This window comes from Schistocerca piceifrons, chromosome X, assembly GCF_021461385.2.
Source record: "Schistocerca piceifrons isolate TAMUIC-IGC-003096 chromosome X, iqSchPice1.1, whole genome shotgun sequence".
Classification (NCBI taxonomy): domain Eukaryota; kingdom Metazoa; phylum Arthropoda; class Insecta; order Orthoptera; family Acrididae; genus Schistocerca; species Schistocerca piceifrons.
In genome coordinates, this window is record NC_060149.1 from 863,343,429 (window position 1) to 863,367,617 (window position 24,189).

At 42.7% G+C, this 24,189-nt stretch overlaps 1 protein-coding gene across 1 annotated transcript in view; it reads right to left on the reverse strand.

Moving 5' to 3' along the window:
• Positions 1-24,189, reverse strand: part of LOC124721327 (PH-interacting protein) — a 264,771-nt gene that overhangs the window by 149,466 nt on the left and 91,116 nt on the right. The window lies entirely within an intron of this gene.

Consider the following 24,189-nt stretch of genomic DNA (forward strand, 5'->3'; position numbering starts at 1 on the left):
CATATGTAGATCAGCATGTAATATTATATCAAAAGATTAGATGCCACAGTAATGTGACAATGGAGCAAAAAACATTCTTTCTCAAGACTTCCAGATGGCTCTCTCACAAAACTGTATGACATGCTTGTTATCAAATACTAAATTAATTTAGTTGGAAATATGTGTCAGTGACATATTGCCATGCAATATGTTGTAATATACATCTGGAGAACTATACTCTCAAAATTCATAGATCCAACTTCATAGTAAAAGTCAAGAAACATACTAGTTCCTCCAGTATATATCTCAGACTGATCTAGAGGGAAAAAATTAAACAAATATAAGTGCATGCCGAGAACTATTGACAATCTTTCTTCCACAGCACCATCCAGAAATAGAAAAGGAAAGGAGGGAAATGACTCTAACGCTCCATTTACTTTCCATCAAGCGTCATACATTGGGTGGATAACAGACGAGTGTTGCAAACTGGTGAGATTACTTGCTCCACCATGGCTTAAATCACGAACTTCCTAGCAGAATCAATTTATTTGTATTTGTTACTAATAATATAAAATGAGTATTACTTTCAATCTGACTTCTGTATAAATTCAGTGCTGCGATGTGTCCAATGTAAAAACCAATAAGCATTGTAAAATAATTTTTCTTTTTGATGATGCTACAGTAGCCTGAGAATTATCATATGCACCTCAGTTTACTGAATATACACCCATTTTGTTACAGGTAGGTCATTACGTTTTAAATGAAAATGTGTTTCAGATTTTTGACTTATTCCTCAACCTTATGGACCATTTCACTTTGGATCTATGGAACATATATTAGTAAAATCTTTTTCTCTTTACAAATATTTACCGTGTATGCTTGTTTTCTGACATGTTCAACATCACAGAGGATCTCTTCAGTACAGATCTACTGGAATGAAAAGTACATCTAATTTAAATGACTGCTGTGCAGGTTGCAGGCACTTAGTGTGCTGACTCCAATTGTTTGTTCATTCATTCGTGTATTCATCATGTTATGTAGATCTCATCAAGAAGATGGTGTGGATCATCATCACTAACATATGACAAAGACAGGATAGAAACTTAATCTGTATACTCCTAAGGGTTCTTTTTATTTTTTAGTTTTTACACAGTAATGTGTGTGTGTGTGTGTGTGTGTGTGTGTGTGTGTGTGTGTGTGTGTGTGTGAGCTGGAAATAGATGTTTTAATGGTGTGATGTAACAAGTAAATGCATGTTATTCGGAAGCAGATTTCTCAGGATGACTGTCCTCTTAGGTTTTCAAATGGATTACATATTATTGTTACCTAGCAGTGCATCTGCTCTGCTCACAATTTAACTCATCTGACATGTACTCTCCAGCTTTGTCACTTAAACAACATGGACACATGTTATACTGGAAAAAAAATCTTCACGTGCTTAATTATTACTATGAAAGTATTTAGTTAATTTACTATCAGGAGTCTGGTGTTAAAGAACTTTGGAAAGAACCTGTTTTGAGAAATATATTGTTATTTGCTTGCTGTATTATCTATTTTCATCAGCCAGCGAGATGGCACGGTAGGAAAACACTGAACTCTTATTTGGAATTCTATCTGGCCATCCTGATCTATGTTTTCCATGGTTTTCTTGAATCATTTATGGGATGGTTCCTTTAAAAAAAGGAAATTGTCAATTCATTCTACATCCTTCTTCAACTCACCTGGGTCTCTATAGATCGTGACATTGATGGGATGATTAACATTAATTTTCCTTTCTCCTATTCTTAATAAAGTTTGCATGAAGATGATTTGTTTTATTCATTTTGCTTTACACTGCAATATTTCCTCGTCAACAACACATCACGCTGCAGATTTCAGGAATCATTTTTAGATAATATTTGTGGGGATCCAACTGCACTGGATTTGAGGTCCTTGTAACTTCTGCAGCGGAGGGGGGGGGGGGGGGGGGCGCTAGAAGAGAAACTGTAAGGTAACTAATAGTCTCTCCTTGCAGCTTATAGCTTCTCTCATGAATGTAGCCAGTTTATTTCTCGTTAAATATGGTTTGACGACACTCAGTTTCATCCATTCTTAAATAATTCCTACGATCGTTGGATACCGGCTTAATAAGTAATACAGAGTGGCTGCATTTATTCCTTTGCATTAGTCATTTGTTTGCCCATAGCTTTCTCTAGACTTTTTTGGCATTGTTAGCTCTAAAAGGGCCAAGCCAAGTCCCAGTTCTTGCGGCTGTATAATATCATGCGACATCTCGTACAATATAACCTAAATGAACGAAAGATACAATTCGCAACCAGCGATAGCAACACAGTGAAGTCGCTCGGACGTGTGTAGCTTTAACGGAATTGGTCGGCCGTTCTACAACTGTGTATGTCAAGAGCAATATACGCCTAACGAAAAGCTACGCATATTCTTTGAAATGCTTGGCGCCAACTGTCTTACACGGAAAAATTTACTGTTGGTTTTAGATCAGTAAACGTGGAAGCAGTTCTTACTGAGCAGCCGCGCCTACGATATTCAAGATGAGCTGGAAGTGATCTACGACTTCGAGAATTCACAACCAGTACAAAAACGAAACCATCCTCATCAGTTCAGACACTAGGCCCTGAAACGAATGACCCTGTGGAAAAGTTTACATAAAAGACAGACATGTCAGAGACATTGGATTTCTCAACCGGTCTGCGTGATATTATTCTACCGAAAGGTAACCAGTAGTGTGAGACGCCGCAACTTATTTGTTTAACTGGCATTGCAAATTAAAAAACCCACACACAAACTGATGAATCTATTAACGCTAATTCTCGTTACGACAGATCCATGCGCACAACGTGCTGTTGGCAAAGAAGGAGTCACATGTAATCGGTGTCAGTTAGGTCGTCGAGAATGGTGGTCAAATTTATAATGCAAACATGAAGGGACTGGAAACTGAAAACAGTTTCAAAATCACTTCATCTTATAAAGTCTCCTGCCATGTTTTTCTGTCGGTATGTTTACGCTAAACTCACGGTACTACACGGATCTTGATACTGATTTCGCTAATAGACTGTTTCACTTATAAAATATTTCGTGCAAATTGGCTTAACTATAATAATGATCGTCGATTAAGTCGTGACTCCTGAGAACTTTCCTGGTGTGCGCTGCTTAAATCGTTCAATTTATACTAGAATTTGGAGTTACCTAACGTTTGGCTCTGGATTTTAATCGTAACTACGCAATTACATCTAGGCCAGTCATGTCGTCCGGCCGCAAGACACCGTACGGAACGACAGCCTCTCATTTTTGTTATTTCAATATCCAAAATGAGAGCATTTCTAAAAACAAATTAAAAAAGCACTGGAATGAACAATTTATGCAATGAGTTCTGCTTGTTCTACTTGTTTAAACTTTAGTTATTTCCCTAACTCTGACGGCAATTCGAAGATGTTGGAGCAAACAGTGAAATGACATTTTGTACACTGTTTTGGGACCACGGCTGCGAAAACTTAAGTATGGTGCACCAGTTTCAGACGCTTACATTTTGTAATCTCCTGAAAACCAGGCACGTGCATTTAGTTTCATCTAATTATAGAAAATGTTAGCGCTCAGATAAAGACGTTTGCACATGAGAACCTTCTATATCCGCGTATATACTCTACAAGCCACGGTACAGTGCATGGCGGCGGGTATCAAACGATTTTCTACGCTATTCCATTCTCGTTGAGTAAGGGGGAAAATGACTGATATACGCCCATGAAGGGCACATCGCCTTTCTTCCAAAGACATTTAAGCTCCTTATCAGCATTACCTCTATACAAATTCTGCGCATATACTATGTGACGTAATCGAGATGTTAGAATAATCATATAATCGGATACCATTGGGTTCGGTCTCATTGCTATAGGTATTATCCTACATTTATTCGCATTTCATTATATAAAATGTGAGAGATGTTCAAGTTTTTCCGCAGTTCATTACGATCGTACAATGGCGATAATTTACTTTAGGCAGTTTGTGAAGAATCTCGTGTCGCTACTGATCAAATCAATAAAGGGGGTATTTATACTGACAATATTAGAGGTTTGTCAGTTAGTTTCACGCACCATGGATAATTTTGCGAATTTAATCATTTTACATTCACAATGCAGATTAATTTGTAAACATGGTTACAGCCTGAACATTTCTAAGTTTATTTTTAATTTTTTTTTAAATATAGAAGTTAGTAATTCCTACCCACCACCTTTTTCAAATTACTATAATAGAAATCCTTCCACGAAACAGAAGGAAAAACTTTTTTGTTTTCAAATTTTACTTTGCTGTCTGTCAGACACTTTGTGTCACTGGGAAAAGTGATGATTTTTTTGTTGCAGCGTTGTGCACCCCCATTTTTGTGCAAAAGACAACCTTAATGTGAAGCAATGAATGTCTTTTTCCTTCTGGTATTGTCTTTATGTACATCATAGCTCCTTATGAACTGCAGAGCCCAACTCAAACAGATGTCTACAAGGTGATCATGTGTGAGTACCACATATTATTCTTACGTTTTTGTGCAACAAAGCCTTACTTTACTAAAGATGAGTTACTCCAGAGCATTATTCCACATGACATTACTGAATGAAAATACACACAAAATACGTCAATTTACTGATTTCTCCTTCCCAAGATTTGCAATGATTCAAATTACAAATGTGGCTACACTAATTTGTTTCACGAATTTAAAAATGTGTTTTTAAATGTGTCTACATTTACCTAAACGTAAATGTAGATATAAGACAGGGAAGGGCATTAAGAAAATAAATTGCTATGAAAATGGCAGGAAGTTCACAGTAAGAAATGCGCCTATTTCAGCTGAAATCTGATACACGAGATGCTGCACACTGCTACACCGACTAGCTGATATTTTCACAGTGACGCCCAACCGTAACACTTGGCAGCCTTTGCACATGATGAATGGACTGAGCATTCACAAATGTGTACCTCAGGTTTCCTTTGGAAGAAAAAAAAAACCTTTTATTGTAGCAAAGACGCAGTAAAAGATAATGTACACATTTGTAGCCAGAGGGTCTGAAAGGGTTTAATGTAGAGAAATGTAAAATTGTGGATTCAACGAGACGTGACCACGTAGCACTTTTCGTGATAAAAGAGTGACTAATGCAGTCGGCTATGCCGCACAAATAACCTGGAATACCGATGCGTTGTTCAGCACAAATGGTCATAGGCTGTTTCTCCCGTAGGACAGGGTCGCACAACTGCTCGAAAATCTGTCAGATGCTTTAGAATACTTCTACATTGCAAATACCTGCTTAGCAAAATTGGGGGGACTGATTTTCTGAGTAGAATGATGAATATTTCTCAGCCCAGTATATTCGTACTACACGGCGAGTCAAAAGTGCTGTCCCGTAGGAGAAAGTCAACATTCACCATTGTTGATTTCAACAATTCAATAGTCTCGGCGCACAGAACACGGCTGTATTCAGGGATATAACAGGAACTATCATTCTAAGCAAAAAAGTCTAGTAAACAAGGAGTCTAAAGTGCATACCTTAAAAGCTATGAGCACTACATCTCCGATACTCTGAAAATAATCTCTTCTACTGGAAGCTATTTGTTTTCCATATCTTGAGAGGCCGGCCGAAGTGGCCGTGCGGCTCTAGGCGCTGCAGTCTGGAACCGCGAGACAGCTACGGTCGCAGGTTCAAATCCTGCCTCGGGCATGGATGTGTGTGATGTCCTTAGGTTAGTTAGGTTTAACTAGTTCTAAGTTCTAGGAGACTAATGACCTCAGAAGTCGAGTCCCATAGCGCTCAGAGCCACTATCTTGAGAGGTGGCAGTATCGACGAAAAAATAAATAAATAAAAAATAATAAAGATCCAGTAAACATGGGCTCTGAAGCGCATACCTTCAGAGCTATGTGCACTTGTTCATATTCACTACTGTGAACGCAACTCTTCAAAATGAACAAGTGCTCATACCTCTTAAGGTATGCATGTTAGAACGCATGTTTGCTCTACATATTTTTCTTCGAATGATCGTTCCTATCACATCCCTCAATACGACTTTGTCCCATGAACCAAGGCTATTGACTCACCAATGTAGACCATCCTATGGAAAATGAATTTCGACTCGCCCAGTATATGGCATCTATCTCTCGCGGCTGCCTATCAGTTGCTGACTGGGTAACGTTCAAAACAGCTCCACACCTCGTGACTTGGCCTGTAAGGAGCTCTACTCATATTTAAAAGCTGCCTTCTTCCGTTCCTGCCTATGATCATCTTCAGAAATTGCAACATACTCGGACGAAATACCAAATATTTGTCACAAGCCAGAATACAAATGCCATTGCTACTTGTTTCGCTCGCAATAATTTCACCTTTCGTTTTTTTAATCGGGCTGAAGTTACAAAATCGAAGAAACCCATTACTGCACACTCTTATCTGTAAACAACATCGAATATTTTAGAACATACTTCCATTACATTAATAAGGAAGTCCACAAACACAAAGCTGAAAAAAATGGCATGAAGTAGGATGCGAACTTACTATAATTGCCTCCGCAACTCCGTGCCTCTATACATTACGCTACGGTGAATGAGTGTATCTTCGAACATTATCTTTCGTCTTATGATGTCCTGTAGTCTTTTACTACCGATATATCATTACCTGAAGATTATTACAAATCGTACCTAGAGTAACGTATCTGTAATAAATCTTCAAAGTGCTTTTGGCTTGAAATGATGTGCCGTCTTCTGACGCACTTACGAACACAACGAAATATAATGGAATACAATATGGTGTGCGACTGCTAACGAATTTCATGGTGGCATCGAGTTGTACTATGTTGTCATTAACGTTGGCGAATCAGTAAACTCAATTCCTTTGCATCGACGATGTGCAGTACCGGTACAGACCGTGAAAAACTCACTGGTTCTCAAAAGCACATACGCCATCTGTGGGCGGAACGATGCTTCGCCAGCTCACAACCAAATCGTCACGTTTCAACCTAACGGGCAGTCAGTCACCACAACCAAATCGATCGATTTCGGCCAAACGCCAGTTGTATGTCCTCATTTTAGCGACTCATCTCTCCAGCGGACATCCAAAAGATACTGATGGATGGACCTTTCTTTAAAAAAATATGGTTATGTATCATCCTACACTTTTTACATAAAATGTGATACATAGCGTAATTCATTAGTTATTTTGACTGGTGTATAAATAGGTGTAAAGGATGGCATACTGCTTTGCGGAAGGAGCGAGTATACCGCATTGCTTGCAGCTACGGTATGATCTTTATCGGCTGTACTACATAGAGCTTTCGAAAGTATTAATGTTTGGGGACTAATGAATACTCCTCGTAATAGCGTTGTAAAATGGCAACAAAATGTACTGAACTGAAAATCTCGTCAGTTATTTCTCCGAATGTGATATGTCCTTTAGATGAAAGACCTTCATGTTTGTAAAATAGTGTTTAATTAGCGTGTGCCTTGAGCACGACGTCTTATTAAATCTACATGTGGAATATTATCCAATAACTGACAGAGTTTTCATTGAGCTTTCAATGTCTCCCTCGAGTTTGCGGGAACGATAGAAAATGTAGCGTTGTGATTCACAGCTTTGTGCGATACGGAGTAAATTTGAGACACGCTGCTTTGCGGTAGTTTTTAAAGAGATTGGGTATCTGCCCTGGGCGGCAATTTCAGGAGGCGCCAAATTCATATTCTTGAAGGGAGCAAAAAAAACATTGGTTCACACAGCGCCTAGGATGCACCGATTATTATTGTGATTTTGAAAAGCATCCCAGTTTATTTTTGCGCACATTCTCCGTTGATTTCTGAACGAATCGTACGTTGATTTTTGAATGCGTGCATAGTGAACGTGATGTCTCTGCCAGGGGAATCCCCGTCGCATCTAGAAACAAAAAACATAACAGCCGACAAAAGGGGACGGGGCTGCACGAGCTGAGCCGAATAAACCCGAACGAGTGAATGCCGTTCACTGTTTGTTTGTGTAGTTGATTGGAAGTTCGAATTATCAGTTTTGTTATAATTATTAGCGAAATCCAGATTCAGACTACCAGAGTGGAAATAAACGACTAACAGGAATAACAGGTAGGAAAGATTACGTATTATCTTCTCCGTGTATCCAAGAAAATGAAATGTAGAAAATATTTGCCAGATAGCTACACTACAAAGAACCAGTTGTACAGTCCTTAGCAGCCGCTTACGTTGTATTCTCGGAACTGCACGGAGAATGCGTCGTATGAGCACACAACAACGCCTAACCGGAGAAAAAACGCGGGATAACTGAACCAGTGATTCTGGGAAGGTTGGCCACGTTAACCGGAGACTACGTTTTGACAGTGGCGGGAATAGTTGCGGAATTAATGATGACAAGATTGTGTGTCAGAACCAGGAAGGAGAAGAAACAGGGACATCACACAAATTATATAGAAGTATGTAACTATTCCAAATTTTATAAAAATTTCGAACTACTACTTTTCGACCTCATACTAGAGAAACTAGAGCGTATGAATGAAATGTGATACTATTTCCTTACATACAACTTTTTGCTTGTAGTAGGCCTAATGGGCATTTGATATTGGTACTTCGTGAATTATTTTCTTTAGTGTTATTTATGTAAATGAGGTACATAAAAATGACCATTCGTGCCAAAACGGTCTCGCTTATTTGGCGTGTGTTACAATTTCTGCAATATTAGAAAGATTTATTTCGTTTTATCTAGCGGACAGCGACAAAACCACATGCCTTGGGTACTATTCGTGTTAACAGCTTTTTCAGTATCAGACAACGAAATTTTGATTTTTCATGTAGCAAAACGTTTGACGAACTTCGATGATGTAGTAAATTCCTTCGCAGAAAGGAAAGCATGCCGTGTAAAGCTGTAGCAAAACTATAGCGAAAAACATGCTGGAACCTAAGTTTGAAAAAAATGCGTATTGTCTTGTTTCTCTCTTGTCTTTACTGGTTTTGTTTCCTGTAATTTTAGGTCACATAAAAGAGAAAGTTATCAGCTAATTTTCTGAAGAGGTCTTATTCTACTGGTCACAAATAACCCCTTTTCTGAAGAGGTCTTATTCTACTGGTCACAAATAACCCCACCCAGTATTAATTTTGTGTGTGTGTGTGTGTGTGTGTGTGTGTGTGTGTGTTTCTTAAAAAAAAAAAAAAAAAAAAAAAAAAAAAAAAAAAAAAAAAAAAAAAAAAAGGAAAAATGGGCGAAACAGTGTGCGATAAAAGAATGCTATGTGAAGAGGCGTAGTTCTGCACTTTGACACACTTAACACCAAATAATGTCTTACATTTCCTTGAACATATATGTTTTATACATCAAACTCTTCAGGATGATGTGCGCTACAAAATGAACATGTTTTTGAAAAACTAATATTTTTAAATTTTTGACGTCCTATCTGATACGCTAGAAGTCAGGGGAGGGCGGGGAGGCGCCACTATGAAGTTTTTGCTTCGGTTCGGAAATATCGTACATCCGGGGCTCTTTCAAGATGGAATATGACTCATTTAGAAACTGTAAATAGAGTGCAGCGAAAGTATTGGAGATCGGGAATGGGAGTATTCTCGAATTTAAGCCTAAAATATTTATGCAGGTCATGGAAGAAAATTGTAGTGTGGCGTTGTCATTAGGCACGGAAAGATATGCAAGTGACAATGTGTACCGAAACTGCGCGCGAACTATACTGTGTTCATCATTAGAATAAACCGCGTTTGCTTGAATCTCATTGGATTTTGTTTCACGTGGAGCGGAAGCCAAGCTGTGTGCAGTACCGTCAAGTACGACCATAAGGATACTTTTTATGCTGTGCCACACGCACATAGACTAAGCGATAATGCGGGACAACTGTATTACTAGGGCATTTAACTTGGTCGGCACTGGCCAGCCAGCTGGTCCAATTAACCTGCAATGATGTGAGCAGTTGCAGTTAAAGAGACGAGCGGAGTAACAATATAGATTCGAATGTCATTTAATTTTTAAAGAGACTGAAATAATATTCGGCAAAACTCCAGCACTGCCGCACGCTTCTTAGGCGACCAGACGGAAAGCATAAAATGATATCGTTCTCACGTAACACAGCATTCTAATTACAAACAAGAGTGATGAAAATTCCTAACTTAAACACAGGGTAATTTTTCTGAGCGAGCTGTGTGTGATGCAATAGCATACTGCAGGGATTTCACCGTATTGTTAAATACTGAAGGTATTAATTACAGTCAGTCGTCTGGTAATCTCCTTCCTTATCCGAGTTCGAGAAATACATTTCAGGTCTGGAACTGTGATCTGCTACGTTGATAACAACTCGACCAGCAACAGAATCCACGAAGCCACCTAGGAGCAGCATTTTCTTCTTTTACGACGTGCCGTTATATATCCCGGTCGTGAAAAAGCTGCGTGCGGCAGTTCCAGTACGTCTGACAGCTAGTCTCGTTATTTCTCGCGACAAGTCCCTCAACTTGGCTCCAGGTCAGTTCTGTTTGTGTTCATATGGTAATGGTACAGTGGCGAATGTAAAAATGCAGCATTTGCATTGTGTGCTCGATGTTGTGAAACGGATTGTTTTTCATGTTTCTACGACAGCTATCATTTTGGTTCGTGTGAGACTACATCTGCGGTATAACATTATCGATATAGTCCAAATCAAGAGTATTTAGTTTCTCATTTTTGTTCTAAAAATTAAATTATATTTTCTTAATTTAAGCAACCATTATTGACAAAATTTCATAAAATACGGATACTTAAGAATTTTATATTTTAAATAAAAATAGGAATTTCGTGTACAATACCTAATTAGAAACAAGAAGACGTGCATTATTCACAAAAAATTGATTATGACTTTTACAAGTACGAAATTTAGGTATTTCAAATTGAACGAAAAAGAAGGGACCATGGCGAGATAGGAACCGGAGATCCTTAGAGTATCAATCTACTAGGTTACAGATTCCGCTATACATCCAGTTTGTATTTCAACAGTAAAAAATACAGTCCCTTGGAAAGCTTAAAAGCCAATTTTTTCTGTAAATTTATGAAAAACATTAAGAACAACCTTTAAACTTTTCAACAGTGTTCCACACGCGTTTTTCACTAAGGAGCAGGAAGCAGCCTCAGCTATTTTCATACTGCGTATTAACAGCGCGACAGTCGGAGCACAGCAGTACTGATACTGTGACTGTTTTAGAAATAAAAACTACATAGCTAAAACGTGATTAAGAAAAACGTTGATGGCTGTTAATACATCAGGATATCTTAAAAGTTTCATGGAACGTAACTTAGTAATAAGATAATGCATAAGCAGGACTGACTTCCACGAGCGTAACAACACCAGTGTACGTGTGCTACGGCTTCTGACCAATCATCGCGTTTGCGTTTGTTTACACCAGGTTTATTCTTAAGACGAACAGAATATGGTTTAAATACTGACGTAGCTTTGTCACAATGTCAAAGCTTATCTTCTGGTTGACTGAATCGCATTTGGAGTCGATGATAAGTTCCTCAGACACAGTGAATGTACAGTAAATTCAATCCCTAAACGACAGTAAGGGAAAAGTTTTGGCAAATAGTTGCTGTGTAAAGCTGGCATTACACGGCACTCCTGAAGTGTAGAAGTCAGGTGTACACGGCCTGCCACCTAGCGGCAGAGCGGGTGAAGCTGAGCAGACGGATACGGTATGGGGTTATCCGCCACAGAGAAACGGGAACAGTTCTTTTCTGCCGTAGATCCGTAAATGCGCAATAGAAGTGGTGCTTGTGCGCATGCATTTCGATCGGGATTTCTGCTTGTTATCATTTTCACTTATGGTCAGCAAACGAGAAATGCATGAGCTCTTGAGGACTCTCTTGGCTATTGCGCGAGATATTCTACACTTTTTCAGGAACTTTTTATAAATACTATAATAAAGCAAATGAAATGGAATGAAACAAAGACAGTATAAGCGTGCTTAGTCAGGCATACAACAAGGAAAGGTGTGTATATGATTCTCTTGAAACGTTGTACCATAATAAGGTATATCTACAAATGGTTAGTACTGAGTTTGTGTGTTTCAAGTAAGTATGCAGATAATTTACTTTCTATTATGTACGTATCACCTTCATTAGTGAAAGTACCGCACGTGTTTGCTTTGATTGCACCTCTTGTATTGTTTCAGCATACCAGGAAGGATAGTGTTGAGAGAATAGCTACAGAAGTCAGATCAGTTGTGCCGGCCGCGACCAGTGGGACTGTAAAAGCCGTTTTGCATCTACGGTCGCACTGTTGTGAAATAGCTTCCCTCAATTACTAGGTCTCTTGTGTGAAACCCGTCGTGTGCGATCGACAGCAGCTTATCAAAACAAGGCGCATCCATTCTGACGAAGCTCCTAAATTGCTGCGGCTCTTCGGGTCTCAACTCTTTCGTTAACAGGGTGCACATGTTCTTGCCTTCAAACGTTCTCCCAGCCAGGGCTGAACCCAATTACTACTCGAATAATTGCATCCTGCACATCTGAACTGCTGTGAAAAGTAAACATAGATAATCATTTGCATGTACCAGCGTGACATTAAAGCGAATAATTTAGTTCATAATTCTGTATAATCATAACGTAATTTCAATCTAGCTGCGCAAGATAACAGTAACTAGTTAACAATTACGAATCTAGACCTCTCGGAAGTTTCAGTATGAATAATGGCTCTGAGCACTATTGGACATAACTTCTAAGGTCATCAGTCCCCTAGAACTTAGAACTACTTAAACCTAACTAACCTAAGGACATCACACACACATCCATGCCCGAGGCAGGATTCGAACCTGCGACCGTAGCGGTCACGCGGTTCCAGACTGTAGCGCCTAGAACCGCTCGGCCACTGCGGCCGGCTCAGTATGAATAAATAAGAGCTTTACAAAAATACCAAATTTCACCCTCAATGACGTAAACGACGTCCACAAGCGTGCAGTTTCGAATATGTACTCACGGGATGATGGTGCAGACTTGTAAACAATTGATGCGTCGTGTAATACTAGCTTAATCCCCCCCACCCTCTGGTTTCCTCCTTCCTCTCCACCCCCCGCCCGTTGCCGCGCCTCTATCGCTGTATCCCTCCCTCTCTCCACCTCCACACCCTCCATCTCCTTCATCAGGGCAATTTCCAACGCCTCCCCCTCCCGGATGACGAACTTCGCCGTGACATATACCCTTCCTTCCAACTATAACCCGGCCTTGTCCCCCCCCCCCCTCCCCAGGGCCCCCTTCTCCTCTGGAATCCTTCTCCCAGAGCGGATTTTCCTCCATCCCCCACTCCCCTGAGACCCTGCACCCCATACTTGCCTCTCTCCTTCCCACATCCCTCCCTACCTGGCCCTCTTCCGCGCGCCCCCAATTCCCCTCCCCAATCTCTTCCCCTCCCTCCCTTCTTCAGGTCTCCCTCATCTTCTTGAACCTGGCAGATCCTCTGTATTGATCATCATCAGTGTGCCACATCAGTGTTGTGTTTAGTGCTGTTTCTCGTGTGCATCAAGAGGTGTGATTTTAATTGTGTACTGCCTTGAGGTTCGCTGTCAGTGTTACGTTGTGTGCTATGCCATCCGTCAACACCTTTATGCTCCAGTCATACTGTGCCTTGTGTTCTTTTAATCGTCGCAGTGTGTGGCTTTTTGTGTGTGCTACTTTTAAACAGTTTTTTATCTCCATTTTACAGTCACCCCGTTTTTTTCTTTGTCTATTGCCTTCCATGATGTTCTCCCTTTTTAATATCTATGTTCGCCTTCTTCTCTCCTTTGCTGTTTTTAAATGTCTTCTATTGTTTTGTTCTATGTCTTTCGGCTGAAGAGCAGCGCATATGCTGCTGCCAGCCCGCCCCGATGGGGAATTGAAATACAATAAAGAAAAAAAAAAAATACTAGCTTAATTCTTCTGACAAGTAAAGTGGGAGGACACTAGAAATAAAAATAAACGAATTCCTTACATAACCTGAAAGGATTGAGGGTGGGTGTTTGCCGAAAACATATTATTGGGATTTGGGAGGTCGGGGTGGTAGACTTCACATCTCGTTTGAACCGGAGTAAATGGGAGCAAATAAGCATTCGCAGATAATTCGCCAGTAAATTCTTCGTTTGTTTTACCGTATCCATAGTTGTTTTACAGTTATTAAAGATATTTAAATTACATCTTTGTTGCACAGACTGAATTTCAATACCTCTCGCAATTCGCCAGTTTCCACAACGATCCGCATGTACCTGTGAACAAGTGTTTATGCTGGAGGGAACGGCAAAGAACGCGAGGGAAACAGCACAGCGAGCCAATCCTATGATTACTGCATTATTGCTTTATAATCGTCGTATTGGTTTCAGTTGATACAGTCCTAGTTATAGCCACGATACAATATTACGATAGTCAGAAAGGGTAATTTTTCATCGCGAGCATATTGTTTGCGTCGAAAAAAATGACATAAGAAAATAGGAAGTTGTTGTCTTGAATTTGTACGTCAGCGTGAAACGCGTGGTGGTGATGTACTTAACAAACTGGAGCTCCGGCCATCCTTAGCATTATTCTGAAAGAGGGGTAAGTTTGAAAGCAGAACATTAACTACCGATGAACCTGAAAAAATCGTAGTGTTTACACTATGATATTACCAGGTGGAAACATTTACGTTAGTTATTGTTTCGCACCAGTAGGCAGCTATATCTCAGATAGTTCCTTATGTCTGCTGTGATATGCGTAGCGCTTAAGGATTTTATTAAAGCACATATAAGGAAAATAATGTGTATAATGGACGGTTAAATGAAATGTGAAATATACATACAACAATGTCGCAGGCTACCTGTTACAAGTGCTAAACAGCTTAAATTTTCTGGCTAATTAAAAGTGTGTGCCCGACCGAGACTCGAACGAGGAACTTTTCCTTTGACGGGCAAGTGCTCTGGCAACTGAGCTACCTAGGCACGACTCACGACCCTCCCTCGCAGCTTTACTACCGCCAGTACCTCAACTCCTACCCTCTAAACTCCACAGATGCTCTCCTGCGAAACTTGTGGGATTAGCACTTCTGGGAGAAAGGATTTGCGGAATATGGCTTAGCTACAGCTAAGAGATGTTTCCAGAATGAATTTTTCACTCTACGAAGTAGTGTTCGCTGATATGAAACTTCCGGGCAGATTAAAACTGTGTGCTGAACCGAGACTCGAGCTCGGTACCTTTGCCTTTCGCGGGCAACGTACGAGATGAGGCACTATAGAAAGTAAAGCCGCGAGGACGGCTCTTGAGTCGTGCTTGCGCTGCTCAATTGGCAGACCACTTGCCCGCGAAAGGCAAAGGTTCCGAGTTCGAGTCTTGATCTGGTACATAGTTTTATTCTGCCAAGAAGTTTAATATCAGCGTACATTCCGTCACAGAGGGAAAAATTCTCTCTGCTAAATAGCCTGTTAGAATAGAGAGAGCGTGATCGGGGAAAAATTATTTTTAATTATTCGGTTTTTAGATGAAAAGCCTCTAAATTAACAGCGACGTAATTTCAGCCACCATGAACGTAAGCAACGAGAATTATAAGGTCTTTCGTATATTTTTAATTTTAATCAGCATAATACACACACATTCGTATTTGTTTCTTTCAAGGAAATTTGTTCTACTTTTCCTTTTCAATATACAAAGCTTGTTCTTATTCACTCTGATCCCGCCTGATTGAAGCGTCTAGTAAAATAATCGTCTTTATCACTGCCCAGTTGGACCCTTAGGTGCTTTGCCTATTTTATACCAGTCTTTTTCTTGTTGTAAGACTGCAGCGTCTCATAAAGGTAACGCCGAATAGAAGTTTCGGATTTCCAGCGACATCAAGTGATTAAAATTACACGAGCTTACAGCGAAGATTTCCTTTGCTCTTGCCAAGTGGTATGACTGCTAGGGCGATGCTGATACGCCCATATACACACACTAGCTGCCGGCTGTGACGTCACTGGTGCTCGCGGCATCCTCATATATGGCCATACGTTGGCTCGGCGTTCGATGTGCCCGCTTCAACTGAGCCATCGCTGGATCCCACGCCGCACTGACCTGCTGGACACCCTCCCTTTAATTACACAGTCTCAGGACGGTTAGTGCGGGCCACGACAGAGGTTTCGTAAAATTTTATCCGGTGACCGTTTCCCAAAGCAACCAAGTCGGATTTATCTGGGTAGCGTAGGCGATAAAACCCTTATGCTCTTTCCTGTGTTTTTTATAGTGCGTAAAGGCTAGCCCTCTTGTAGACGCCAGGTGTTCTGAGACCTGTTGCCTCTTTTAACTGGTCTCGGTAACTGCCGGATTTTTGTCGAGGGCTGAAGATAGACTTGATCTTGTGTCTTTTTCACAGTGGCTTATCTTACCCGACACGGAGCCACAGAACGGCAAAAGAAAGTTTATTTTTTTGCTCTTCGTCTGTGGTCTATTGTGTTCCTTCCTTGAAATCACTTCATTTATTTGATGAACGTTATAGCGATTGTTCCTGAATACCTTTCGTAGGTGGCTCAGCTCATGGGGCAGTTTATCAGCGACTGATGACATTGTTGCACGATGTATCGGTGTTAGTAATACAGTGCATTGCTGTACCGGGTGGTTGTGGTTGATAGCGTAGAAGTACAGATCGGTGTGGATAGGGTTTTTCTACAGACGTGGCCAAGGCATCCATTTCGTTTGCGGCGGACGAGGACTTCGAGGAGCAGCATACATTGTCTTTTTTCGTCTACCTTTCTAAAATTTGATCTGACGAGGGCTGGAATGCTGAAACCATTATCCGTTTAAATAAATTAAAAGTGTCACCAAGACTACGAATTCTACAGTTTATTAGATTCCGTAGCCAGCATGCGCGCAGGATAATCGCTTCTAACAGCTCCTGCATATTTTAATTTACTGGCGAATACAAAATAATAAAAAAACCGTTCTTGAACGCAGTGGAGCTAAAACACACTACTGCATTTCCAAGGTAAGTGCAAATGGTTCGGCGACAGCTTAGAGATGCAAAACAACAAAGCAAACAAATGACCTTCAAGTAGAGTCTTCTCGAAGAATTAATTCTGCAGATGAGCGTTTGCTACGTATATTTATTTATCATGTTCCGTGGAACCATGAGATCTAATGCTACTTGTTCATGGAATGAGCAAGTACATAGTTTGCAGAATGTTGGTTAGAAAATGTATAAACAGAGAAATAAAGAATTAATAAAAAACGAAAACATTAAGAGCCAGTATACGAATAAATAACAAATTACAGAGGAAAGTTCTCAACTATAGCGAGGAACTCCTGTGCAGAATGGAAGGAGTGTGCCACCAAGAAAATATTTTTACTTGGATTTGAATATGTGGGGTTCATACCCCATTTTTTTCAGTTCTGTTGGAAGCATATTGAAAGTGAAACCCGCTGAACAGTCAGTGCTTGATTTGTGGCGGTACGCGCTGGTACGCAGTATCGGGAACCTCTGACGAAAAAAAGCATTAAAATAACATTTTAATAGGTCTAAATTTAAAGAAAAGGTTCTCTCTCTTTCTCTCTGCTTAATGAAGCATGTAATAGTAAACACTATTCTGCACAATATTTAACGCAGTGTTATCCAAGTGTGTAAAGTTTTTTCATCTAGTCTCACTGAATGACTGTTTCAATTTCTTTTGGGAGATCACTGTTGCCAACAACAAATCCCACCATGGAACTTACGTACAACGACAGCAGAGTTAGAACTCCGTGACACGTGACCGACGGCCAACACGAAATAGGCGAACCGACATCGCAGTTCAGTCCGATCGTTCGTTTCCTGGGCTGAGAATATTCTTGGTGAGTGCAATGAGTAGCCGCAAAATATAACCGTATGAGATAATAGAGTGAAAGTAAGCAACGCTGGCAAGCCTTTAAATTCCAATGGAGATCAGATTTTAGCTTTCAGTATCTGCACGTGAACTTTAACATAATACTTTCAAGAAAGCTTTTTATCTAACCTAAGTCCTAAGACCCCTCCACGAACCATGGACCTTGCTGTTTGTGGGGAGGCTTGCGTGCCTGAGCGATCTGAACAAACTGCAAAAAGATACGAATTCAAGAAGATGGGACCTCAATAAACTAAAAGAACCACAGATTGTGGAGAGCTTCAGAGAGAGCATTAGGAAACGATTGACAAGAACAGGGCAAAGGTCTACAGTAGAAGAAGAATGGGTAGCTTTGAGAGATGAAGTAGTGAAGGCAGCAGAGGATCAAGTAGGTAAAAAGACTAGGGCTAGTAGAAATCCGTGGGTAACAGAAGAGATATTGAATTTAATTGATGAAAGGAGAAAATATAAAAATGCAGTAAATGAAGCAGGCAAAAAGAAATACAAACGTCTCAATAATGAGATCAGCAGGAAGTGCAAAATGGCTAAGCGGGAATGGCTAGAGGACAAATGTATGGATGTAGAAGCATATATCACTAGGGGTAAGGTAGATGCCGGCTACAGGAAAATTAAAGAGGCATTTGGAGGAGAGAGAACCACTTGTATGAATATCAACAGCTCGGATGGAAAGCCAGTCCTAAGCAAAGCATGGAATGCAGAGAGTTGGAAGGAGTATATAGAGGGTCTATACAAGGGCGATGTGCTTGAGGGCAATGTTATGGAAATGGAAGAGGACTTAGATGAAGATTAAATGGGAGATATGATACTGCGTGAAGAATTTGACAGGGCACTGAAAGATCTAAGTCGTCAAAAGGCCCCGGGGTGGGAGACAACATTCCATTAGAACTACTGATAACCTTGGGAGAGCCAGCCGTGCCAAAACTCTTCCATCTGGTGAGCAAGGCGTATGAGACAGACGAAATAACCTCAGATTTCAAGAATATAATAATTTCAATCCCAAAGGGAGCAGGTGCTGTCAGGTGTGAAAATTACCGAATAATTCACGGTTGCGAAATGCTAACACGAATTCTTTACAGACAAATGGAAAAATTGGTAGAAGGCGACCTCTGGGAAAATCAGTTTGGATTCTGTAGAACGTTGGAACACGCGAGGCAACACTGACTCTACGAATTATCTTACACGATACGTTAAGGAAAAGCAAACCTACGTTTGTAGCATTTGTAGACTTCGAGAAAGCTTTTGACAATGTTGACTGGAATACTGTTTCTCAAATTCTAAAGGTGGTGGTGGTGGTGGTGGTGGTGGTGGTGGAAAAATACAGGGAGCAAACCGCTATTTACAATTTGTACAGAAACTAGATAGCAGTTGGTTGGTTGCTTGGATTAAAAGAGGGGGAAAGGGACGGAACTACGAGGTCATCAGTCCCTTGTTCCGAATAAAACAATGCCACAAATGTGGGAATAAAACAAACCAGACTGACAACCCAAAACGGAATGAAAGGAAAAATCACAATAACGATGAAGGGCAACAAACTTGTTAATGGACAAAAGGGGACAAGAAAACCACAGAAACGCAAGAAATGGGATGAAGACATTAAAACAACAAAGATTACCATGCCTGGCTGCCCATGAGAATAAAAACGGAGAAGCTAACCACTCTGCAACACATTAAAACCTCCACCCTAGAAGCACTACGGTGGAGGACACAGAGGGACAAAGGACATGCTCTAAAACTTAGATCAAATGATAAAACCCACCCTCACGAATAAAACTTAGAACTAAATCAGCCAATGAGGTGTTGTAAGATTAAATTAGCGGCAACGAGTCCGTAACACAAGATTTCCTCGCTGGGCAGTCAAAGTGGAACAGTGCACTAGACTATGGGCCAATGTCAACCGGGCGCCGCACCGACACTGAGGCGGGTCTTCACGGCGCACGAGTTAACCGTGGGTCGCCCAAGAGTCGCCAATGCGGAGCTGGCAGAGGACAACTGATTCCCTGCGAGAAGCCCACATGGAAGGCTTCCACACATTCGTAGTCTTCTTAATGACACGCAGTTTGTTGTGTGTACTGTTATGCCATTCCTTCTCCCAAAGCCGAAAAACCCTACGGCATAAGTCAGAACGCAGGTGAGGTTCAGAGACGCCCATCTCCTAAAGCGGTTTCCACGTAGCCTGTTTGGCCAGCCTGTCGGCAAGTTAGTTGCCTGTGATTCCGACGTGTCCTGGGGTCCACGGAAACACCACTGAACGACTGGACCGGTCCAGGGTATAGATGGACTCCTGGACGGACGCTACCAAAGGATGGCGAGGGTAGCACTGGTCAACAGCTTGTAGGCTGCTCAAGGAGTCAGTGCACAGAAGAAACGGTTTCCTGGGGCATGAACGGGTATACTGGAGTGCACGAGAGATGGCCACCAGCTCTGCAGTGACAACACTGCAGCCATCGGGCAAGGAGTGCTGTTCAAAATGGCCTGTGTTGACGTAGGCGAAGCCAACATGACCATCAGCCATCTGCGGCCTAGGTGTACACCATGGAGGTGTATGCAGACGGACCTGGATGGGAGGTAGTAAAGGGAAGGACTCCACACAGAAGGGATCGCTTGCGAACCGCAATCGTTAGCCCTGACCTGGGCCGCCGATGCGGGAGATGAACTGCCGCGGGTGGAAGGAGGAGGACTATGAATGTGTGCAGCGTAACTGGCCTCGCAGTTGTGCACATCAGATCTGCAATTGAGGGACTCCGGCCTCCACAAGGATGCTGGCCACTGGACTCGTCCTAAAAGCTCCTGTCGCTGGGCGAACGCCACAAGGGTGCACTGGGACGAGTACACGCAACGCTGAGGGCGCCGCCGAACCATAAATCAGACTCCCATAGTCAAGGCCGGATTCAACAAGGGCTTTATAGAGCTGCAGCAGAGTAGAGCGATCTGCACCCCAGATGGTGTTGCTCAAGCAGCGGAGGGCATTGAGATGCTGCCAGCATTTCCACTTAAGCCGACGAAGGTGAGGTAGCCAAGTTAATCGGGCTTCTAAAACCAGTTCTAAGAATCGATTTGTCTCCACTACAGTGAGCGGATCGTTATGAAGGTAAAGTTCTGGTTCCAGATGAACGGTACGACGCCGACGCGTGCATGACACACGACTTAGCGGCCGAAAACTTGTGGATGGCCCCTTTTGAGCGACGCTCTGCAACACCAGTACTGGTGGAGCAGTACGAAATGCAGAAGTCGTCTGCATACAGATAGTGTGGGACAGATGGCCCTACAGGTGCTGCTAGACCGTTAATGGCCACTAAAAATAGTGACACACTCAATACAGAGCCCTACGGGACACTATTCTCCTGGATATGGGGGGAACTATGTGAGGCACCAACATGGACACGGAAAGAACGGAGCGACAGGAAATTCTGGAAAAAAATCGGGAGCGAGCCTCGGAGACCCCCACCCGTATAATGTGGCAAGGATATGATGTCACCAGGTCGTGTCATACGCTTTGCATAGATCAAAAAAGACGGCAACAAGGTGTTGGCTCTGGAAAAGGTCGTTCAAATGGCATAATCGAGGGACACAAGATTATCAGTGGTAGGCCCTGGCGGAAGCTGCCCTGACATGGAGCCAGTAGGCCACGTAACTCCAGGACCCAATTCAACCGCCGACACACCATACGTTCCAGCAGCTTACAAACAACGTTGGTGAGGCTGATGGGCTGTCCGGCCCAGGAGCTGTGTCGGGGCAATGTTGAAGCGCATTGAGTAGCTCCCACTGCGTAAGTGGGACATTATAGGGTTCACTGTGGCGTGTAGTGAACGAGAGTACTTTCCTTTCCATCTGCTGGTTGTGGGTGCGAAGGCTGGGTGGGTAGTTCTCAGATTCAGAGGCTCGAGCATAGTGCTCAGTAAAGTGCTCACGCAATCGTGTTTGCGTCGGGACATAGCTCGCCACTGATAGTAACACCAGGGACACCTGTTGGTGTCTGGTACCCAAAAAGACGTCTGATCTTCGTCCAGACTTGAGAAAGTGACGTATGGCACCCAATGGTCGACACATACCTCTCCCAACACTCCTGTTTCTGTCGTTTTATAAGCTGGCATACACGGGCATGGAGCCGCTTTAAAGGCTAGCAGATGCTCTAGGGAAGGGAGTCGCTTATGTCACTGTAGAGCTCGCCGACGCTCTGTAATTGCCTCAGCGACTTCTGGCGACCCCCAAGGGACTGACTTCCGCCAGGGGCATCCTAAAGAGCGGCGATATCAGAGGTGAAAGTTCCCCAGTCCGCCTTGTTTAAAGTCCATCTAGGCAGGCGTCCATGGGCATGAGCCGGTGCAGTGACAGGAAGATGGGGAAGTGGTCAGTACCACGCATGACATCATGTGGTCTCAAGTGGATAGATGGGAGAAGTCCTGGGCTGCGAATTGATAAATCAATGGCAAAGTAACTACCTCGAGCCACGGCGGGCCCAGTATTTAAGAGGCAGAGGTCGAACTGAGACAATGAAGTTTCGACAGTTTTGCCTCAGCCAGTAAGCACGGTGTCACCCCACAAGGGGTTACGGCCGTTTAAATCTCCCACAAGTAGCAAAGGTTTAGGGAGATGATCAATCAGTGCAGCTAATGCATTCAGGGGTACTGCACCATCTGGAGGAAGATATGCGTTGCAGACAGTTATTTCCTGCATCATCCACATTCTGACAGCCACAGCTTCAAGAGAGATTTGAAGGGGCACAGGTTCATTACAGACTGAGTTTGCGTTTATGTCCTAAACTCCACCTGACACTCGATTATAGTCGCTACGGCTCCTGTAATATCCCTTGTAGCCACAGAAGGCAGGGGTTCACATTGCCAGGAACTAGGTTTCCTGGAGGGCAATGCGGAAAGCAGGTGTAAAGCTTAACAGTTGCCATAGCTCAGCCAAGCATTTGAAAAAAACCGCCGCAATTCCACTAGAGGATGACATCATCGTGAGACTGGAAAGGCATGGAACATTCAATGAGGAAATTTACGCCTCAGTGTCACCTGCTGCCACCGACGTTTTGCCTGAGCAGTCTATATCCATTGTGTCTGAGGGTCTGGCGAGATCTAGGTCCTCAGCAGACGCCAGAATCTCCAACCCATCCTCAGACGCAGAACTTGTAGGTAGCGGTGGTGTGGGTAACACCGCAAGTTCCTTGTTCTTTGGAGGTTTTCTTTTTCGATTTCTCGCGCTGTTCCTTGGGGTTTTCTTTATCGATTTCTCGCGCTGTTCCTTGAGTTTCCGTGGCTGGAAGGACTTCACTGAATCAGTCTCCGGGACATGCCCTACGACCAGTTGCTTTTGGTCTCTTCAGCCGCTGGTGAGTATCATCTTTCCCACTAGCAGAAACCTGGGAAGGGAGTGACTCAAGGGACCCCTTCCTAGCGAGAGGAGCCAAAGAAGCCCTACGCTTCTCTGGCTCAGAAGTGGCGACTGCAATCCCTGATGGTTGGGGGGGGGGGTGTTGCTCCCAAAGTAGGTGGTGCAGGAGCAACATGGAGGGAAGTGTCCCCCACCATCAAGGGGGCAGGTGAAGTCTCCCAGTTCTGAGAGGAGACAGGAATTCGAGGAACTGATAGGGCAAGAACTGTTCTCATAGCAGCGGCATGTGAGGTGGTCATAGCTACAGGATGTAGGCGCTCAAATTTCCTCTTAGCCTCAGTGTAGGTCAGTCGGTCCAGGGTCTTATATTCTATAATTTTCCTCTCTTTCTGTAAAATCCTGCAGTCTGGCGAGCAAGGTGAATGATGCTCTCCGCAGTTGACACAGATGGGTGGGGCACTTGGAGTACTGGGATGGGATGGACGTCCACAATCTCGAAATTTGATGCTGGAACTACAGCAGGAAGACATATGGCCGAACTTTCAGCATTTAAAGCACCGCGTAGGGGGAGAGACCATCACCTTGACTTTCTCAGCCAATGTGTCACCCTCGAAGGCCAAGATGAAGGCACTGGTGACAACCTCGTTATCCCTCGGACCCTGATGGACGCGCTGGACGAAATGAACACTTCGCCGCTCTAAATTGGCGCGCAGCTCGTCATCAGACTGCAAAAGAAGGTCCCTATGGAATGTAATACCCTGGACGATTTAAGCTCTTATGAGGCGTGATGGTAATAGAAATATCCCCCAACTTGTCACAAGCGAGTAATGACCGTGACTGGGCAGAAGATGCTGTTTTTATCGAAACTGACCCAGAGCGCATTTTGGACAAGCCCTCCACCTCCACAACCTTGTACTCCAAACACTCCGCCTCCACAAACTTTTCCTCCAAACGCTCGACAAAAAACTGAGGCTTCATGGACATGAAAGATTCCCCATCAACTCTCGAACATACGAGGTACCAGGGTGAATAAGCT